The 21,998-nt window shown below is 43.6% G+C and overlaps 1 protein-coding gene across 3 annotated transcripts in view; it reads right to left on the reverse strand.

Annotated features, from left to right (window-relative positions):
• Positions 1–21,998, reverse strand: part of rad18 (RAD18 E3 ubiquitin protein ligase) — a 396,256-nt gene that overhangs the window by 205,443 nt on the left and 168,815 nt on the right. The window lies entirely within an intron of this gene.

Below are 21,998 nucleotides of genomic sequence, written 5' to 3' on the forward strand. Positions count from 1 at the left end.
TGCGCCGCCCAAGTCTTCAAGTATTAATGGATCGTGCACTTACAGCCCAGGATTAAGACAGCGGACGGAACCCTGTGGCAGCCCAGCATAAAATTTAAGAAAGGGCAGCTCTGATCTGATTCGTTATCATCACATCAAATTACTCCCATTACAATCAACACTTTCGTCTGGTGCTAGGCAGCTCTAAATGCTCTCTCTGCACAGCTGGCAAATAACATCGATAATTGTACTGCTGTGTTTTTCATAGCTTAGCAGGTTGTAAAATGAAAATTTCACACCCACCACTATTCTTTATAATAACCTAAGTGACAACATTCTTTTCCTTCAGCAGAAGGGAATAAGTTCATGGATACTATCATTAGCTTGGTCACCTTTTCCTCATTAAGAATGTCCAACTCCAGCCAGGTCACTGAAGGCAGGAAGGAGGAAGCATCTCTTCGGCCACTCCTGGTGGGCAACTACAGAATGGCATTGACAGTAGTTCAGGAGGAGACTGCTCACTCCCACTAATGGGGCTGGATAATGACACTGGGAATGGTGGCTGGTGTGGGGGGGAACGAAGATAGCAACGGAGGAGGCCCGCCACCGACCCCGATGCCAGCAGGCCCTGTACCAATCTCGGCATTGAGGCCTCATAGAGGCCACCCCACTGCTTGGCAACAGGACCGCTATTTCCTTATTTAAATTAATTTGGATACCTGACTTAAGTAAGGTCCTGACGCCTCCTTATTCGGGCCGCCGGCAATGCTGCACCTTCAAATCTCCATTCGGGGAAACAAGGAACAACACCCGAGGGGAGGAGATGATTTTCTCTATGCGGGAGGTGGGGAGCGGGGTTAAAACGCTTCGGATTGGTCGGACGGGGGAGGTGATGGGAAGGGCTAAAGGACAAAGAGTCCAACATTTGTAGGGGGAGGTGGGGGGGTCAATGTTTCAAGCTAAGTATTGCGGGGGGGGGGAAGGGAGTAAAACGGCAGAAATGATGTGCAATGCCATGGGGCGGGGGGGGGGAGGGGGGGTGGTGGTTGGAGACGGCATGGAAAGCTTATTCTATTCATTTTTACAAACTTAAAAGTATCTTTAAAATTATAATGCTCATTGCGGGCTGTAAGCCCTTTAAAAATGGCGCCGGCGCCTGCAAATTGGTGCCGAATGCCGTTGCTGGCTCGCCTGACCCTCCACATCATTGGGTGGGGCGACCGCCCCGGTCATGGTAATGGTAATGAGCCACCACGTTTGGAATCGCAGCGTCTCCGCGACGTGGGCTCCATGCATTCAGGCCACAAACTTTTACGGCCACTGCCTATTTCGGCGGCGGGCTTTTAACATGCAGCCCATGGTCTGTAACTGGGGTACAGCAAATCAGGATGTAGATGTCAGACAACAGGGGCCTTTGAATTGAATAAATTAGAAATCTCTCGACTGATTTTGGAAACTAAAATCATATCTTATTTGAAAGTGAAGCTAACAATTTATCATCCAGAATCAAAGTCTTCACACAAACTCATTGTTTTTTTGATTACAATATTTAAAGATGGCCACATACAAATTGCCTGACTGGACAAATGCTCAGTTCCTAGAAATGTTACAGATGCGCCACTTTCACAGACAACATGTCTGATGTGATTTGCAGTATTTCTTTTCCTTTACACTAGGTCAAACATCTGCTACACAACTAATAATAGATGAAAGTTCACATTTCCTGTCAAATTGGGCCCTGGCACCCAATTTTATCAACCTTCTCTCCTGTCTGCGGGCAGCCCGTACCCGAGTGGCCTGACAGTGATGCTCAACAGCGGTGAGCATTCCAGTCAAGTCTAAGCCTCTGCTCACATGCATTCTCCAGCAGAGTTTGCTGGACAGCAGTCTACCAGCTAGAAACCTGAACAATTTTCCCCTTTGTAGCTCAGGCCAATTTTACAGTCACTGCTCTAGCTGAGATGAACAAACTGTACTGGGGCCATCTAGGTTCTATGGTCAGGGGGAAATGTACTTTTAATTTACAATTTATAAACAACATTTTTGAAAAATGCAATGTTGAACACAGAACATTATTAGGATAGATGATAATTTATTGCCAGGGAAGATTAAGTTTTATTTTCCAGCAGAGTGGGGACTAAAAGTCACAAAATATCATTTAGTTTACACAAATACAACATGTGATTTCCTGCTAACATTCTACCCACACGCAATGCTGTTAAAGCATAATGCAGCTTGAAACGCAGTGATTCACAAAGCAGATGAAAAGGAAATGGAACAGAGAAAACCAATAAAATGTCCAGTCTTTGATTTGACTCAGTTTTCATATTTTGGGTCAGATGGAAACAGTTGAAAGACTTTGAGCTGAGCAACAAAATCAAATAAAGCTCAGATCAGCATTATCAGCTGAAATTACGCATAAATCAGCACTATCAGTTTATAATAAAAGCAGAAAACAATTGAAGGCCCTATAGCCAAAGAACAAAAAGCCAGGTAAACTACTTCAAGTGTAGACCCTTTGGTTGAACCCAAGTCCATCTCTAATTGAAACCTTTTGTCTTTGCTCCATGACCTTCTGGTCAGTTATTCTATGACCTTGTCCAAACAACACTTCTTTTGTTATCTCTTGTCCCAGCCCCGCTTTACTTGCTTAAAACCTTTAACATTTCTAATATTTGCCAGTTCTGATGAAGGGTCACTGACCTGAAACGTTATCTCTGTTTCTCTCTCCACAGGTGCTGCCAAACCTGCTGAGCATTTCCAGCATTTCTTGTTTTTATTTCGGATTTCCAGCATCTGCAGTATTTTGCTTTTATCTAAATGAAAACTACATTGGCTCCCTGATCTAGCAACACTTTAATTTTGAAAATTCTCATCCTTATTTTCAAATCCTTCTGTGACCTCGCCCTTCCCTATCTTTTTGGGAAACAGCACACAATATTCCAAATATGATAAAATTCATAAACTACAGAGGATTGAAATAATTTCTCTAATACCTTGAAATATTTTTGATTCCCTTGTCTTGTAAATGAAGATTATTTTTGGTTGGAACTCAGCCGCTCAACAATGTTCCCCCTAAGCTGCGCAGATGCATGGCCGCACAGCAATCGGGAATGTGCCAGAAAGGGAACACATAGGCTGTGCACAAGCAACATTCCCTTTAAGATGTGCACAAGCGTGGCCTGCAGTAATATCCTAGAGCTCAGATGATTGACCTCCAACAACCATAACCATCTTCCTGTGTGCTAGGTACGACTCCAACAAGCAGAGAGTTTTCCCCTGATTTCCGTTGACTCCAATTTTACTAGGACTCCTTGATGCCATACTCGGTCAAATGCTGTCTTGATGTCAACGGCAGTCACTCTCACCTCACCTCTTGAGCTCAGCTGTTTTGTCCATGTTTGAACCAAGGCTGCAATGAGGTCAGGAGCTGAGTGACCCTGGCGGAACCCAAACAGAGCTTCACTGAGCAGGTTAATGCTAAGCAAGTGCCGCTTGATAGCACTATCGACGACACCTTCCATCACTTTACTGATGATTGAGAGTAGACTGATGGGGCGGTAATTGGCCAGGTTGGACTTGTCATGCTTTTTGTGTACAGGACATACCCTATGATCACACGGTCCTGGCAAGGCATGAAGCAAAATATGAGTATGATCTGCTTGATCACAAGCTCATGTCAGAGTTTGAACCAGTTCAGACTTCTGAATGAAGTATCAGTTTTTGAGAATGGAACAAGATCATCGCAAAGTTCTGAACCTCAACCAAGCAGTTCAAAACCTGACTTTAGATCAAAATCTGTAAAGGAGATCAGGAAGACTTCATAAACCTATTAAATTTGATTTGTAAATATAGTTGATTGCAGAGAAAAATACTTCTGTTTTGAAAGGGGAAGCAAGTAATGTATTTGTATAATGTTGTGACGATGTCATGACGTAAATAAACACTTCCTTGAACTGGCCATACTTGGCGTCCATCTTGTCTGTGTTATGAAAGTGCTATTGTTCTTTGTTAAAAAATTTTTTGAGGAATTCATAGTCAAGCTAAGAAATGTTTGACCAGTTTTTTTCCCCAAGAGGGTCATCAAGAGGACACAAAGAACTGGTTTGGCAACAATGTTTACTAGTTGTCACATGACTCAAGTTAAAACTAGAACAGAAACCCTGGTAACTGGCGAAGATGTGTGCCAAGAAGTGACAGCCGCGCGCCCCTCGACATAGAATTAAGATACTAAAGCTGATTTTGTATTGCAGGAGGCCATTGACTGTGCCACTGGCTATCCATGCATGGGTCTTTCGCAGTCAGTCATCAAGACGCATGCAACAGTTTTTTAAAAAATAAGGATCTCAGGTTTACCTTTGGGTTGCTTCTGGCTGTACAGCACCTGTGCAGCAGATGCCAGTGGCACTAGCTTGGCACATAACCCAATATCAAGATAGTTTAAGAATAGGGAGGCTGATCACATTTGGTGGCAATTTGGTTGAAGCTTAAAAGCAATGTGGTGACCAGCTGCTATTTATAAACTAATGAATGAGAGGATCACTCCTCCACCAGCAAGACCGTGGCTACCATCATCAGTCAATCTGAGAATTTACTTTCCAGTCAGATCATCAATCTTTAAAGAAAAATCAGTCTACACTCGATAGTCCAAAGGCACGAAGAATTTGAATTATCCAATAATTTGAATTAAGGAATATAACATAACGAAGTGGGAATTTAATGCTGAAAAATTGAATTCATTTGAATTGAGATTGTATGAAAACAAGTTCCTCCTTTAGTATCAAACATCAGCCCCAGGACCTGAATCATGCAGTGTGCCAGAATCTGGTCTTGTCTCTGGGGTCGGGTTCTTATTTGGTTGAGGTTTATCGCCTACATGTTGCCCCGCGGTGACATCATCTGAAAACACAAAGTCAGGTTCCACATGTATGCTGACAACACTCACCTATACCTCACCACCATCTCTCTTAGTCCCTCCATGGTTTCTAATTTGTCATGCTGCTTGTCCGACATCCAGTATTGGATGAGCAGAAATTTTCTCCAACTAAATATTCGGAAGACCAAAGCCATTGTGTATGACTATTCCAATACTCTAGAGACAAAATGCCATTTACTTGTTCCAATACCAACCCCTTTTATCTTGCTCCATCATTCCATCTGTTAATCTCTCTTGCCTTCCATCCTATCACAGACCTTCCATTTAGTTCTGCTCTTTCCTCTCCCTGCCTCGGTACTTGCTTAAACCTTCTTCCAGTTCTGACAAAAGATCTCGACCTGAAACATTAATTCAGTTTCTCCCTCCATAGATGCTGCCAGACCTGCTGAGTATTTCCAGAATTTTCTGTTTTTATTCCAATGCTCTCCTTGTTGGCCTTCCACTTTTCACCCTCCGTAAAGTTGAACTTATCCAAAACTCTGCTGCCGTATCTTGCACTAAGTCCTATTCACCCATCACCCTTCTGCTCACTGACCTATATTGAATCCCAGCCTGGAAATGGCTCAATTTTAAAATTCTCATCACGTTTCCTACATTACAATAGTGACAACACTTCAAAAGCATTTCATTGGCTGTAAAGCGCTTTTGGACGTTCAGTGGTTGTGAAAAGTGCTGTCATCTTTTAAGCAGCACAATCGGACAGTATTTTGGAATATAATTCTTTTGGATTACAAAATATTCCTTGATATATTAACCTGGTGCAATTTTACGAATACAGTTGAAAATGGGGTTATCACAAAAAATATCATTTTTAATCAGTATCTGGGCACCAGCTGTGAGCAACCCAATTTTAAGTAACTGAAAAAGACTTTAAAGAACTATGTAAAACCATTTACGAGTTTCATTGGTGTACAAGTTGTCAGTTTCTTAGTCAAATAAAATCATATTTAAGTGCCTTTGCTCCTAAATAAAAGCTTCATTTTAAGAACCCTCCCAAAGGCCCACAAACCAGTGTAGTTAATAAAACTCCCAATGGTGTTTAATTTGATCTGGGGCGTGGCCGGTTTTCAACTTAATGTTCTTTTAAACCAATGCAAAAGATCGTAAAAACTTGATTTCTGCTGCATGTAATTTGTGCTTGAAAATCTACAAATTTTTGCACTGGTTTGGTTAGAAATTCGATTAGAAATTCTAGGCTGCTGTTGCAATGTAGGAAACGCGGCAGCAAATTGGTGCACAGCAAGGTCCCACAAACAGAAATCTGATCATGTTTTTCCTGTGGTATTGGTTGAGGGATAAATATTGACCAGGACGCCAGGAGGAACTCCGCTGCTTAACCTTGCTTGGCAAGTTGTTCTAAATATCAACTTACTTTGTGATGTAATGCTTTCTCACAGCCCATCCGAAACTGCTCTCATCGGCTTATACTTACACATCCCTCGTTCTGCGATGCCTCAACAAACCAAATATCTCCAAATGATTCTCTATATCAAACAATCTATCAAAAAAAAGCAATCATTTGAATACTTCCTTCCTACCCCTCCCCAGTTGTCTTCTCTCCAAGTAAAGTCCCAGGTCAGTGAATCCATCATTTATCTCTATTCCACTCATCATTCTAGTAACTCTTGTCTGTACAATTTTCAGCTAAGTTACATCCTTCCACTAGTGCGGTTCCACAGCTGCACACAATATCCCAGAAGGGGCTTGATCAACACGCACTACAGCAGCTGGAGAAGCTTCTTCAATCTACATTCTATTCCCCTTTCCTACACTATCATATTTTTTGCTTCACTGACAGCAATAAGGCTTTGGCTTAGGGAATTTAGCTACTATGACTCCCAGGCTCTTTTCCTGATCTGCTGTTTTACATAGGATTGCATAGAATATACGGCACAGCAACAGACCATTTGATTACATAGGATATATGGAACAGCAACAGACCGTTCAGCCCAACAAGTCCATGCCGGCGTTAATGCTGCACTCAAGCCTCCTTCCATCTTTTTTCATCTAAATCTAACATCGCAACCCGCTATTCACTTCTCCCTCATATGCTTGTCTAGCTTCCCCTTAAATGCATCTATACTATTTGCTTCAACCACTCCCTCTGGTAGCGAGTTCCACATTCTCACCAATCTTTGGGTAAAGATGTTTCTTCTGAATTCCCTATTGGATTTCCTGGTGACTATCTTAGATCAATGGCATCTAGTTATGCTCTTCCCCACAAGAGAAAACATTCTCTCTCTATCCACTCTATCGAAATCTTTTATAATTTTAAAGACCTCTATTAGGTAACCCCTCAGCCTTCTTTTTTCAAAAGAAATCAGACCCAGCCTGTCAATTCTTTCCTGATATGTATACCGTTGCATTTCTGGTATCATCCTTGTAAATGCTCTCTGCATCCTCACCAGTGCCTCTATATCCTTTCTATATAATGGCGACCAGAACTGCACGCAGTACTTTGTGTGGTCTAACCAAGGTTCAATACAAGTTTAGCATAACTTCCCACTTTTCAATTCTCTCCCTCTAGAAATAAAGCCTAGTGCTTGGTTTTCTTTTTTTTTTAATGGCCTTGCGAACCTGTGGCACAACTTTTAGTGATTGGTGCATTTGTACTCCGAGATCCTCTACCCCACCTAGACTCGCACCTTAAGTAACAAGTGGCCTTGCTATTCTTCCTACCAAAATGCACTGTCTCATATTTGTGTGTTGAACTTCATTTGCCAATTATTTGCCCATTCTGCAAGTTTATTAATGTCCTCCTGTAAGTTGTTGCAGTTCTGCTCAGTATTGACAATGCCCTCCAATTTGGTATCAGCCACAAATTTAGAAACAGTGTTTTTGATTCCAAAGTTTAAATCATTAATGTAAATTGTGAACAGCTGTGGTCTCAGCACTGATCCTTGTGGAACACCACTTCCCACCTTCTGCCACTCTGAATAACTACCTTTACTCCCACTCTCTGTTTTCCGTCTTGAAGCTAGCTAGAAATTCATTCTGCCGCTTGCCCCGACTCCACATTCTCTTACCTTATTCATTCGTCTATTATGGGGCACCTTATTGAAGGCTATTTGAAAATCTAGATAAATTACATCTACTGCATTACCATTATCTCTCTGTTACCTCCTCAAAAAATTCCGTAAGGTTGGACTAGTCATTACTATATTTTTTCATTTCTAGAGGTTCTTCTATTCTCTCCCTTAGTAGAGATTCAATTATTTTTCCTAGCACTGATGTTAAGCTGACTAGTCTATAATTCCCTGAACATGTTCTGCTCCACTTCTTAAATACAGGAATTACATTAGCTATCTGCCAGTCTTCTGGCACTATACCTTTTTCTAATGAATTATTAAATATGTGTAGTAATGCCACTGCTAGCTCTTGCCTAGATTCTTTTAAAATATTAGGTAAATGTCATCAGTAGTTTCCCATTAATCTGAAAATCCTTCCACTTATTTCATATCCCAAAGCCCATGACATTGATTTGTATCTGCCATTTGCTTGCTTTCTCTACTCCCTCACAGTCCAGGTCGCTTTGCAGCCCGTCCCCAGCAACCACTTATTAACCACCTATTTTGGTGACATTTCCAAACTTTGAGATAAAGCTATCCCAAACCATTTATGTAAATGCTGGAACAGTGCAAGTCCCAAAACTGGCACTACTCATCACACCCCTTCATCAGGGCGGCACAGTGGCGCAGTGGTTAGCACCGCAGCCTCACAGCTCCAGTGACCCGGGTTCAATTCTGGGTACTGCCTGCGTGGAATTTGCAAGTTCTCCCTGTGTCTGCGTGGGTTTCCTCCGGGTGCTCCGGTTTCCTCCCACAGCCAAAAGACTTGCAGGTTGATAGGTAAATTGGCCATTATAAATTGCCCCTAGTAGAGGTATGTTGTAGGGGAATATAGGGACAGGTGAGGATGTGGTAGGAATATGGGATTAGTGTAGGATTAGTATAAATGGGTGGTTAATGGTCGGCACAGACTCTGTGGGCTGAAGGGCCTGTTTCAGTACTGTATATCTAAATCTAAAATCAGACTGTTAACCATATGCAAAGACTCTCAGGGAATCAGGGGGCAGGAATATGAACTGCTCAGAGCAGGTGGGGGTTTAAAAATAATTAAACAGCAACTCAACCCCAACCCGTCCAACCAGTGAAGGTGGGTCGTGGGTAGGTGACCAATCTGTTCTCAGGAGGCAGGTTGGTCACTAAAATATTTTAAGGAGGCTGCATGCCTCCACTTTAAATAAGGTTTTATTTTTAACACCTGCAAGCTGGGTTTCTCGAGCCTCGGGAAAACCAGCAGTTAATAGGAAGAGAGAAGGGCTGAATCCATCAAACCTTATTGAGTTTTTTGAGAAGGTGACCAAACAGGTGGATGAGGGTAAAGCCGTGGATGTGGTGTATATGGATTTCAGTAAGGCATTTGATAAGGTTCCCCACGGTAGGCTATTGCAGAAAATACGGAAGTATGGGATTGAAGGTGATTTAGTGCTTTGGATCAGAAATTGGCTAGCTGAAAGAAGACAGAGGGTGGTAGTTGATGGCAAATGTTCATCCTGGAGTTTAGTTACTAGTGGTGTACCGCAAGGATCTGTTTTGGGGCCACTGCTGTTTGTCATTTTTATAAATGACCTGGATGAGGGTGTAGAAGGCTGGGTTAGTAAATTTGCGGATGACACGAAGGTCGGTGGAGTTGTGGATAGTGCCGAAGGATGTTGTAGGTTACAGAGGGACATAGGCTGCAGAGCTGGGCTGAGAGATGGCAAATGGAGTTTAATGCGGAAAAGTGTGAGGTGATTCACTTTGGAAGGAGTAACAGGAATGCAGAGTACTGGGCTAATGGGAAGATTCTTGGTAGTGTAGATGAGCTTAGAGATCTTGGTGTCCAGGTACATAAATCCCTGAAAGTTGCTACCCAGGTTAATAGGGCTGTTAAGAAGGCATATGGTGTGTTAGCTTTTATTAGTAGGGGGATCGAGTTTCGGAGCCACAAGGTCATGCTGCAGCTGTACAAAACTCTGGTGCGGCCGCACCTGGAGTATTGCGTGCAGTTCTGGTCACCGCATTATAGGAAGGATGTGGAAGCTTTGGAAAGGGTGCAGAGGAGATTTACTAGGATGTTGCCTGGTATGGAGGGAAGGTCTTACGAGGAAAGGCTGAGGGATTTGAGGTTGTTTTCGTTGGAGAGAAGGAGGAGGAGAGGTGACTTAATAGAGACATATAAGATAATCAGAGGGTTAGATAGGGTGGATAGTGAGAGTCTTTTTCCTCGGATGGTGATGGCAAACACGAGGGGACATAGCTTTAAGTTGAGGGGTGATAGATATAGGACAGATGTCAGAGGTAGTTTCTTTACTCAGAGAGTAGTAGGGGCATGGAACGCCCTGCTTGCAACAGTAGTAGACTCGCCAACTTTAAGGGCATTTAAGTGGTCATTGGATAGACATATGGATGAAAATGGAATAGTGTAGGTCAGATGGTTACACAGGTCGGCGCAACATAGAGGGCCGAAGGGCCTGTACTGCGCTGTAATGTTCTATGTAAGTGCCTTTACAGTACTGCTTGTGCACAGCATTATAGCATCCCTCCAGCCCAACACATTGATAGGCATACTACATCCAGGTCCTGCTACATCCAGTGGTGAATGGTGGTGGACAATTAAAACAACTAACTGGAGGAGGTGGCTCCACAAATATCCCCAACCTCAATGATGGGGGAGCCCAGCACATCAGTGCAAAGGATAAGGCTGAAGCATTTGCAACAATCTTCAGCCAGAAGTGCCGAGTGGATGATCCATCTCAGCCTCCTCCCGAAGGCCCCAGCATCACAGATGCCAGACTTCAGCCAATTTGAATCACTCCACGTGCCATCAAGAAACAACTGAAGGCACTGGATACCGCAAAGGCTATGGGCCCGGACAATATTCCAGGAACAGTACTGAAGACTTGCGCTCCAAAACTTGCGCGCCCCTAGCAAAGCTGTTCCAGTACAGCTACAACACTGGCATCTACCCAGCAATGTGGAAAATTGCCCAGGTATGTTCTGTACACAAAAATATGACAAGTGCAACCCGGCCAATTATCGCCCCATCAGTGTACTCTCAATCATCAGTAACGTGATGGAAGGTTTCATCGACAGTGATATCAAGCAGCACTTGCTTAGCAGTAACTGCTCAGTGACGTTGAGTTTGGGTTCTGCTCGGGCCACTCAGCTCCTGACCTCATTACAGCCTTGGTTCAAACATGGACAAAAGAGCTGAATTCCAGAGGTGAAGTGAGAGTGACTGCCCTTGACATCAAGGCAGCATTTGATCGAGTGTGGCATGAAGGAGCCCTAGCAAAAATGAAGTCAATGGGAATCGGGGGAAAACTCTCCACTGGTTGAAGTCAGACTTAGCACAAAGGAAGATGGTTGTGATTGTTGGAGGTCAATGATCTCAGCTCAAGGCCATCACTGCAGGAGTTCCTCAGGGTAGTGTCCTAGGCCCAACCATCTTCAGCTGCTTCATCAATGACCTCCCTTCAATCATAAGGTCAGAAGTAGGGATGTTCGCTGATGATTGCACAATGTTCAGCACCATTCGCGACTCCTCAGATACTGAAGCAGTCTGTGTAGAAATGCAGCAAGACCTGGACAATATCCAGTCTTGGGCTAGTAAGTGGCAAGTAACATTCGCACCACAACTGCCAGGCAATGACCGTCTCCAACAAGAGAGAATCTAACCATCTCCCCTTGACATTCAATGGCATTACGATCGCTGAATCTTCTACTATCAACATTCTGGGGGTTACCATTGACCAGAAACTGAACTGGAGTACCCAAATAAATACCTTGGCTACGAGAGCAGGTCAGAGGCCAGGAATCCTGCAGTGAGTAACTCACCTCCCGACTCCCCAAAGCCTGTCCACCATCTACAAGGCACAAGTCAGGAGTGTGATTGAATACTCTCCACTTACCTGGGTGGGTGCAGCTGCAACAACTCTAAAGAAGCTCAACACCGTCCAGGGCAAAGCAGCTCGCTTGATTGGCACCCCCTTCACAAACATTCACTTCCTCCACCACCAACGCACAGTGATAGCACTGCAGCAATGCACCAAGTCTCCTTCGACAGCACCTCCAAACCCGTGTCCTCTACTGCCTAGAAGGACAAGGACAGCAGATGCGTGGGAGCACCAACACCTGCAAGTTCTCCTCCAACCCACACACCATCTTGACTTGGAACTATATTGCTGTTCCTTCACTGTCATTGGTTCAAAATCATGAAACTCCCTTCCTAACAGCACTGTTGGTTAAAGGCCGACCACATCCCACCCGAGCCCGGCCTGGCCAGAGTCCTTTCATGTTTTCCCGCGCCTGACACAACCATCAGTTAACCTAGCTTCCGTTTTTCACTTTGTTGCTTATCTGCATAAGCTTTAAAAAACTGTAACTAAACAGCCTTTCAAGTCCAAAAAGTACATTAACATTGGAGCCACGTACTGGAGGTGCTGATAGAGCGTGTCCAACCCGGACCCGGAAGAGCGACCTGACCCGAACCCGACACGTCGTCAGGTCCCGTCGGATTCGGGTCGGGTAGCCATGCTCTGCTGTTGGTGTAACTACCCCACATGGACTGCAGCGGTTCAAGAAGGCAGCTCACCACCACCTTCTCAAGGGCAATTAGGGATGAGCAATAAATGCTGGCCTCGCCAGCGACGCCCACATCCCAGGAACGAATAAAAAATATACATCCCTTGATCGGCCAACTCCTCCTCGCACTGCCCACAGGCCCCCAATGTTAGAGTTACATCTGATCTGCCCCCAGTTGCTTTCCAGCCTGCCAAACTGCCTGGCTTCTGGGCGGTACACCTGCTGAAATAATTTTAAAGTCCAACCACTGAATTCAGCAGGATTTGCAGGAAAGCCTTACTTCCAAGCTTCCCGTCTGCAAATCCTCGATTCCTTTCCCCCACCCTGCTCCATTCCCACCTTGGAGTTATTATTGTTCCTCTATTTCACCCAGTCCAGCATACTGCCATCAATACCATTCCTGCCAATTTTCTGTACTAGCTGAATGAGCACCTCATCAACAGATTTATTAAAATTGAACTGAACTTTAGACACCATCACCCCATCTATTTCTCCAATAGCTTTTTTGAAAAATTCTATTCAATTCCCTGTTGTAAATTCATGATGTTTCTTGCCAACATTTTACCAGTTTGTCCTTGGCAATCTATTCCAATATTTTCCCAGGAATCAGCATGAGACTACCTTACAGTTCCCGAGATCACTTCTTAAACAATGAAACAACATTCTTTATCAGCAGGTTTGGCAGCATCTGTGGAGACAGAAACAGAGCCAATGTTTCAGGTCTGTGACCTTTAATCAGGATTTTAATGAAAGGTCACAGACTTGAGGTGTTCACTCTGTTTCTCTCTCCACAGATGCTGCCAGACCTGAATATTTCCAAAACTTTCTGCTTTTATTTCAGATTTCCAGGATCTGTAGTATTTTGCTTTTGCATTCTCCATTCCCCTGGTACCAACTCCTTATTTCTCCTGAATATTTGGTATTCACAGTTCTTCCAGTCTCCAAGAACTCTAGGCTGAGTCCCATCTGGCCCAGGTAGTTTATTCATTTGAATCTTATTCAAGTATGCAACCACCAGTTCTGCAGTAAAACAAACTGTAAGCTTCACTTCATTCCAGCTAACTTAAAACAACCATTTTGCTACAGTCCCTTTACTACACCATTTCCTTGTAAATAGCAAAGTTTTAAAAAAAAGCTTCAATTTCTTAACTATGTCTATTTCAGAATCCAATCTAGCAGTTTGTTTTCCTTTTTGCCATTAATGTGCTAGAAAACTTTCTGGTTATTTGTCCTAATTTCCCAGGCAATTTTAAATTCATATCCAGCTTAACCATGCTAACATAAAAGCAAAATACTGCGGATTCTGGAAATCTGAAATAAAAACAAGAAATGCTGGAAATACGCAGCAGGTCTGGCAACATCTGTGGCGAGCGAAGCAGAGTTAACGTTTCAGGTCAGTGACCCTTCTTCATAACTTGACAAAGGATGAAATGGAACTGCGGAGTAGAACAGCTTTGAGATAAGGTGAGGTGGTGCTTCTGGAGAGAGAGGTCCAGTGTGTACATGTGGCGGTGCATGGCGCTGAGTGTGGATCTCAGGATATGGTGAGAATAGCAGTCCGAGGAACATTGTATTTCTCGGAGATACCGATAAATCTGGGTGAATTCAAAACACGAAGGACGAAACTGCAGTTGGAATCCACGTGGAATAAGCCGGAGCTGGAGACAGTCACTGAGGAAGGAGATGTGGCTATGAAAACGAGTTTTGGTGGACACTTCATCAAACACCAGGAGGGAAATAGAAAGCAATGAACGTGAACAAGGTAAAAGAGACAAACGTAAATCCTGTCGCAAAGAGCAGAACTTCAAGGTAGGCATTCCTGGAAGAGATTTGGCAGAGAATTAAGCACTAAAATAAAAGCAAAATACTGCAGATGCTGGAAATCTGAAATAAAAACAAGAAATGCTGGAAATGCTCAGCAGGTCTGGCAGCATCTGTGGAGAGAGAAGCAGAGTTAACGTTTTAGGACAGTGACCCTTCTTCAGAACTGTTAACCATATTAACATTTCATTTGCAATCCCTAAACTTTTCGTTATACTAGCTGTTATTAACATCTGCTGCAGACCATGTATTTTTCATTCATTTGTTCGTGGGATGTAGATGATGCTGTCAGGGCCAGTACTTATTGCCCATCAGAAGATGGTGGTGAGCCACCTTCTTGAACCTCTGCAGTCTTAGTTTAGTTTAGAGATACAGCACTGAAACAGGCCCTTCGGCCCACCGAGTCTGTGCCGACCATCAACCACCCATTTTACACTAATCTACACTAATCCCATATTCCTACCACATCCCCACCTGTCCCTATATTTCCCTACCACCTACCTATACTAGGGGCAATTTATAATGGCCAATTAACCTATCAACCTGCAAGTCTTTGGCATGTGGGAGGAAACCGGAGCACCCGGAGGAAACCCACGCAGACACAGGGAGAACTTGCAAACTCCACACAGGCAGTACCCAGAATTGAACCCGGGTCGCTGGAGCTGTGAGGCTGCGGTGCTAACCACTGCGCCGCCCTTGTGGTGTAGGTACACCTGCAGTGACGTTAGGGAGAGTGTGCCAGGATTTTGACCCAGCAATAGTGAAGGAACTGCAATATAGTTCCAAGTCAAGATGGTGTGTGACTTGGAAGGCAACTTGCAGATAGTGGCGTTCCCAATGCTTCTGTTGCCCTTGTTCTTCTGGGTGGTAGAGATCACAGGTTTGGAAGGTGAGGCCAAAGAAGCCTTTGTGAGTTGCTGCAGTGCATCTTGTAGATGGTACACACTGTAGCCACAGTGTGCCAGTGATGGAGGGACTGAATGTTAGTGGTGGATGGAGTGCCAATCATTGGGCTGCTTTATCCTGGATGGTGTTGAGCTTTTTGAGTGTTGTTGGAGTTACACTTATCCAGGCAAGTAGAGAGTGTTCCACCAAACTCCTGACTTGTGCGTTGTAGATAGTGGACAGACTTTGAGGAGTTGGAAGGTGAGTTACTCGATGCAGAATTCCCAGCTTCTGACCTGCTCTTGAAGCCACAGTATTTATATGGCTGATCTAGTTCGGTTTCTGGTCATTGGTGACCCCCAGGATGTTGATGGTGGAGGATTCAGTGATGATAATGCTGTTGAATGTCAAGATGAGGCAGTTAGGCTGTCTCTTGCTGGAAATGGACATTACCCTGAACTTATGTGGCATGAATGTTACTTGCCACTTATCAGCACAAGCCTGAATGCTGTCCAGGTCTTGCTATATGCAGGCATGGTCTGCATCATTATCTGAGAAGTTGCAAATGGAACTGAATACTGTGCAATCCACCTGACGTTATGATGGAGGGAAGGTCATTGATGAAGCAGCTAAAGATGGTTGGCCCCAGGACATTTCCCTAAGGAGCTCCTGCAGCCATCTCCTGGGGCTGAGACGATTGGCCTCCAACACCCACAACCATCTTCCTTTGTGCTAGGTATGACTTCAACCAGTGGAGAGTTCCCAGCAACCTGCAACCACCACCCCCACCCCCGTTAACAATTCCCATTGATTCCAATTTTACTAGGGCTCCTTGATGCCACACTTGGGCAAATCCGGCCTTGATGTCAAGGGCAGTCACTCTCAACTCTCCACTGGACTTAAAGTTTTATTGTCCGTGTTTGGACCAAGGGCTGTAGTGAGGTCTGGAGCCAAATGGTCCTGGCAGAACCCAAAATGAACATTGATGAGCAGGTTATTGGTAAAGTACTGCTTGATAGTACAGTCAACGACATCTTCCACCATTTTGCTGACAATTGAGAGTAGACTGATGTGGCAGTAATTGGCCAGATTGGATTTGTCTTGTTTTTTGTGAATAGAACATACCTGGTCAATTTTCCACTTTGTCGGGTAGATGCCAGTGTTGTAGCACTACAGGAACAGCTTGGCTAAGGGCGCGGTTAGTCCTGAAGCCCAAGTCTTCAGCCAGGAAGGACGTTGTTAGGGCCCATAGTTTTGCTGAATCCAATACATTCAGCCATTTCTTGAGATCACATGGACTGAATCTAATTGACTAAAGACTGGTGCCTGTGATATTGGATCCTCAGTAGGAGGCTGAGATGGATCACCCACTCAGCACTTCTGGCTGAAGATAGTTGCAAATGCTTCAGCCTTGTCTATTGCACACATGCTGGGCTCTGCCATCATTGAGGATAGGAATATTTATGAAGCCTCCTCCTCCCGTTAGTTGTTTAACTGTCCACCACCATTCACAACTGGATGTGGCAGTACTGCAGATCTTTGATCTGATCCATTGTTTTAGAATCACTTAGGCTTTGTCTACAGTATGCTGCTTCTGCTGCTAAGTGTACATGTTGTCACAAAAGTTTTGTTTTTTTGAAAAAAATGCCTGTGTGCCTTTAAGACTGAGAAAATAATTTCTCTGAGAACAGTGAATGCTGAACTGAGTGGGGCAATTGCGAGGCAATTTTGACTTTTATTTATGATACAATTGCACAGCAATCTGTTTTTCCAAGCTACTCAGCAGAGAGAAATGACTGTCACATGACTGGGAGAGTTTTTTTAGTTTCTCTTTTGCAAGTAAGAGACCAGTTTTGGCTGGAAACTGTTTTTGGAGATCAGAGAAAGAGACCTCTTCCTGAAAGAAAGTAAAAGACCTGTTTGCTGCTATCAACTGGGTAAGAAGACAGCCCAGAAACTCTTTCTCTTGAAAAATAATTCCTGTATCAAGGGAAATTCTAATTTCATGAAGTTGCAAGAACTTTGAAGGATGTGCAGATCTAAGGTATAGAAGATGAAAACGCTTGTTGCTGTTTATGCCTGGAGAGAGAGAAAAGACCTAGGAAGAGGAGTTGCAACACTCTGTAGAGAATCACTGCTTTGAAGAAAGGCTCCTTTGCTGACAGGAAGTCTTTCATTGTTAAGGATGGAAAGATTCCTGATGTCTCTAGTCTCTGGAAACACTCTGCCTCAAAAGTGATTCCGGTTGCCTTTTTGTGTGTTTGAAAGATCCTGAAACCTCAGGAAAGTTTCTGCTATTGGACTGCTACTTAGAAATCCAAGTTGACCTGTTACAGCAACCTTTTGCTGGGAGATCTGTATGACACCTACTGCAGAGAAATTGCTTTGAACAACTACCCACCACAGACTGTTCATTAATTTCACCTGGAGATTTTGAGTGGCATCTGACTATTCGACTCTGGGACACCTCACTATTCCAGAAATATTCTACGAGAAGTTACAATCCAGTTATTTCATTATTCCTAAGAAACAGTTCTAATTTAAAATATCATTTTAAAACCAGTTACCCTTTGGGTTTTGAATGAATGTGTGTGCATGAGGGTTAGGAAGAATAAGAAGTCATAAAATATGTTCATACATATAGATTTATCTCATTATCATTTAAAATTGGTTTATTAACAGTTAATTTGTTGCTTACAGAAACCTGGTTTGGTGTGCTTTATTCTGGGGAATAAATGCAGTGTTTAATTTGGCTAATTTCTGGTAGGTGGGAAAATTTACTAATATGTTGTGACCTTTGGAGCAGTGGGACTGAATTAACAGTGCATTACTCCCGCCTTGGTCATAACAATGTAAATCTTGTGTTGTAGCTTCACTAAGTTGGCATTTCATTTTAGGTATCTCTGTGGTGCTACTCCTGGCACGCTCTCCTTCACTCCTCGTTGAACGAGAATTGGTCACCTGGCTTGATGGTAATGGTAGAATGAGGGATATGCTAGGCCATAAGGTTACGGATGGTGGTGGAATATTATTCTACTGCTGCTGATGGCCACAGCACCCCATGGATACTCAGTTTTGAGCTGCTACATCTGTTCTAAATCTATTCCACTTAACACAAAGATGAAGCCACAGAACATGACGGAGCATATCCTTGTGTGAAGTCAGGACTTTGTCATAGACTTTGTGGTGGTCACTGCTACCAACACTGTCACGGACAGATGCATCTGCAACAGGTAGGTTAGTGAGGACGAGATAGATTTTTCCTTCATGTCGATTCTCTCACCACCTGCCACAGGCCCTTCTGGCAGCTGTGTCCTTCAGTACTTGGCCAGTAGCGGTGCTACTGAGCCACTTTTGCTGATGGACACTGAAGTCCCCCCCAGCCAGAGTACATTCTGTGCATATTTCAATGCCTACATGTTAGACAAAGCACCACTGACCTATCAATTATCTTTCCAAAGTCTGTTCCATTTAATTATCACTCCACCTACTGTTAGCCCTGTGCTATTCACCTCTTAACTGCATACGCGGCCTCCTAAAATCTGCCTTTTCAAAAATGTACCAGTCTAATGCTGTCACTCTTTTCATTACCAAGAACCTATAACCCTGCACCCAAGCCACTCTCGGCATAACAGCTACTTCATTGGTGAGAATTAGTTATTTTGAGTCCATTCCAGAACATATTGTTCCACATAGTTTTTTTTTAAACCACATACCAGAAATTCAAAGAAAGTAGAATCATACCTAGCACAAAGGAAGATGTTTGTGGTTGCTGGAGGGCAATCGTCTTAGCCCCAGGACATCACTGCAGGACTTCCTCAGGGTTGGATACTGGCCCAACCATCTTTAGTTGCTTCATCAATGACCTTGCATCTATCATAAGGTCAGAGGCAGGGATGTTCATTGATGATTGCAGTGTTCAGTTCTATTCGCAACTCCTCAGATAATGAAGCAGTCCATACCCACGTGCAGCAAGACTTGGACAACATTCAGGCTTGGGCTGATAAGTGGCAAGTAATAATTGTGCCGCACAAGTTCAGGATAATGTCCATCTCAAACAAGAGAGGGCTGAATCACCTCTCCTTGACATTCAAGAGCATGACAATGGTCATGGCCAAAACCCCCACCATCAACTTCCTGGAGGCAGGGATCACCATTGACCAGAAACTGAATGGGATCAGCCAAATACTATGACTACAAGAGATTAGAGGTTCAGAATGCTGTGGCGAGTAACTCACCTCCCAACTCCCCAAAGCCTTTCCACCATCTAAAAGGCACAAGTCAGGGGTGTGATGGAATACTGCCCACTTGCCTAGATGACTGCTGCTCCAACAACACTCAAGAAGCTCGACATCATCCAGGACAAAGTAGCCCGCTTGATCAGCACCCCATTCTTAAAACATCCACTCCCTCCATCGCCGGTGCACCGTGGATGCGGTGTGTGTGTACCACCTACATGATGCACTTCAAGTCACCAAGGTTTCTTCAACAGCACCCCTCAAACCCACAAACTCTGTCTAGGACAAGGGCAGCAGTTTCATGTGAACACCGCCACTTGCAAGCTCCCCTCCAAGTCACAGACCATCCTGACTTGGAAATAGAACACTGTTCCTTCATGGCCACTGGGTCAAAATCCTGTAACTCCCTACCTAACAGCACTGTGGGAGTACCTATACCACAAAGACTGCAGTGGTTCAAGAAGGCAGCTCACCACTACCTTCTCCAGGGAAATTAGGGATGGACAATAAATGCTGGCCTTGCCAGTGACACCCACACACCATGCAGGAAGTTAAACATTTTTGAAGTCTCGCCCTTGTCCTCTCTGATGTCCTGCTTTTCCTGTACCTTTATTCTATTCTTTACGTAAAATACAATTCCAACCATTTTGAAGCGTTAATAACACACTGAGGCATTTTTCATTCTTTGATGCTAGTGTTCAGAGTGAACTTGGGACCTTGGAGATAGTTCAGCACAAATAAATCACAGCATGCAGCATGTGTTCTGCTTCGCTTACATACAGAGTTATGTGCTTGATTTATCGGTGTTTTTTTTCTTGGAACCATCCAGAAAATATTGTGCTTTGCTAGTTTCCACTGAGGATACTGGGATACCAATGAGAGCTCCCCTGCTTTGTACGAGATAAAATCCCATGAGATTTTTGTTTTTACATCCGCCTGAGGAGGCAAGTGGAACCTCTAAGAATCAAAGGACTAAAATAAACATGCCTCAAACATAATTGGAGATCAGAAACTTTGAACCCCCTCTAAAACGTAATGCATATGTGGATTAAAAGCAGTCAAGATTGAGTTGCCTATGCTGCATTCACCCTACAACTACAGCATTGGTATGAAGCAATTTCATTCAACACAGACACTATAGTTATGGGGTATACGCAGCCTGAATCGAGAATCCAGACCCCATATGACACTGCAGAAAAGTAGTCAGGCTCCTTGGAGGGGGGTATCTCAATTTGCTTTGTCTCAGTGTCACTTTGGGTTTTGACATCTGATTATTACAGTGTTGTTGGGAAACCAAAACCAATTTGTATTAACACTAAACATGCCATTTGAATGTACTCAAGGAAAAATACCAGCATTTATATAGCACCTTATCACAGTCCCCGGGCATCCCAAAGCATTTCACAGCCAGAGGTAATTCTGAAGTATGGTGCACTGTTATTAAGTGGACAAACAGAGTCATAGAGTTTTACAGCACAAGATCCCACAAATAGCAAATGAGATGGTAATAGGAGAGATATTAAAGGAGAGATATTAACTGAGGTGATCAGATATTACATGGGGTATGCAAGATCTCGCATTGTTGGGCCAGTGGAAGGCAGCAGGCCAGGGTTGGATAGTGAAGATATCATGTGTCTGTATATTTCAGACTTTGGCTTTATTACATTTGGGGATCTGTAAATATTAATACAGAGGTTTCCCTCTGGATACTAAATATGTTCAGACAGTAGCACATGATTTGAGAAGGCAGCTAAGACAGATTATCTGGTCATTTATCTCGTTGCTGTTGGACTTTGTTGTGTGCAATTTGGCTACAGAGTTTCCTCAGTATAACAGTGACTGTACTTCAAAAGGCACTACAGAAATGCAAGTTCTTCGACATTGGCACTCCTATATATGTTGGAGGCATTGCACATGGAGAGTCAAGACACCTTCTTTGGCTGTGGCCACAGTCAGTGGGCTAGGGTGTGCAGGGTCCTAACAACATTATGTAGAGTAGCGTTTTGTTTGGTTACTGTCCTTCAAGAGGATTTGGCCATGCACTACAAGTCTACTTCCTTTAAAGGGAAACGAGTTTTGAGGTGTTTTGCGGTGGGTGGGGTTTGTTTCCTATTGGAAATGAAGTAAAGAACCCCTGGTATGTTTCCTCATCTCAACTGGGAAGTTGTATATTACCTTGCATGTTCCAAACCATCAAACCGCAGTCAACTAGGACCACTTTCATCAACAATAAGGTCTGGCACCTCCCTCATTGGTGCAACAAGTTTATCCAGTGAATAGATGAGCCATAAAGACCAAAACAGTTCCAGATATGAGTTAGCTCTTCATAGTTAAATAATACCCTAAAACTTACTGCTTAACCCACAAATACAGCCGTTTTGATGAGGTCCACAGAGTCAATGCTTTCAGGGTATGTGCAAAGGTAAGAAAATTGGGGTAATGCATTAGTAGCATAAGGTGCCCACACAAGATTCTTTTTGAATGCAACACTCAATTGCAACTAATACCACT

Source organism: Heterodontus francisci, chromosome 19 (genome assembly GCF_036365525.1).
Source record: "Heterodontus francisci isolate sHetFra1 chromosome 19, sHetFra1.hap1, whole genome shotgun sequence".
Lineage (NCBI taxonomy): Eukaryota > Metazoa > Chordata > Chondrichthyes > Heterodontiformes > Heterodontidae > Heterodontus > Heterodontus francisci.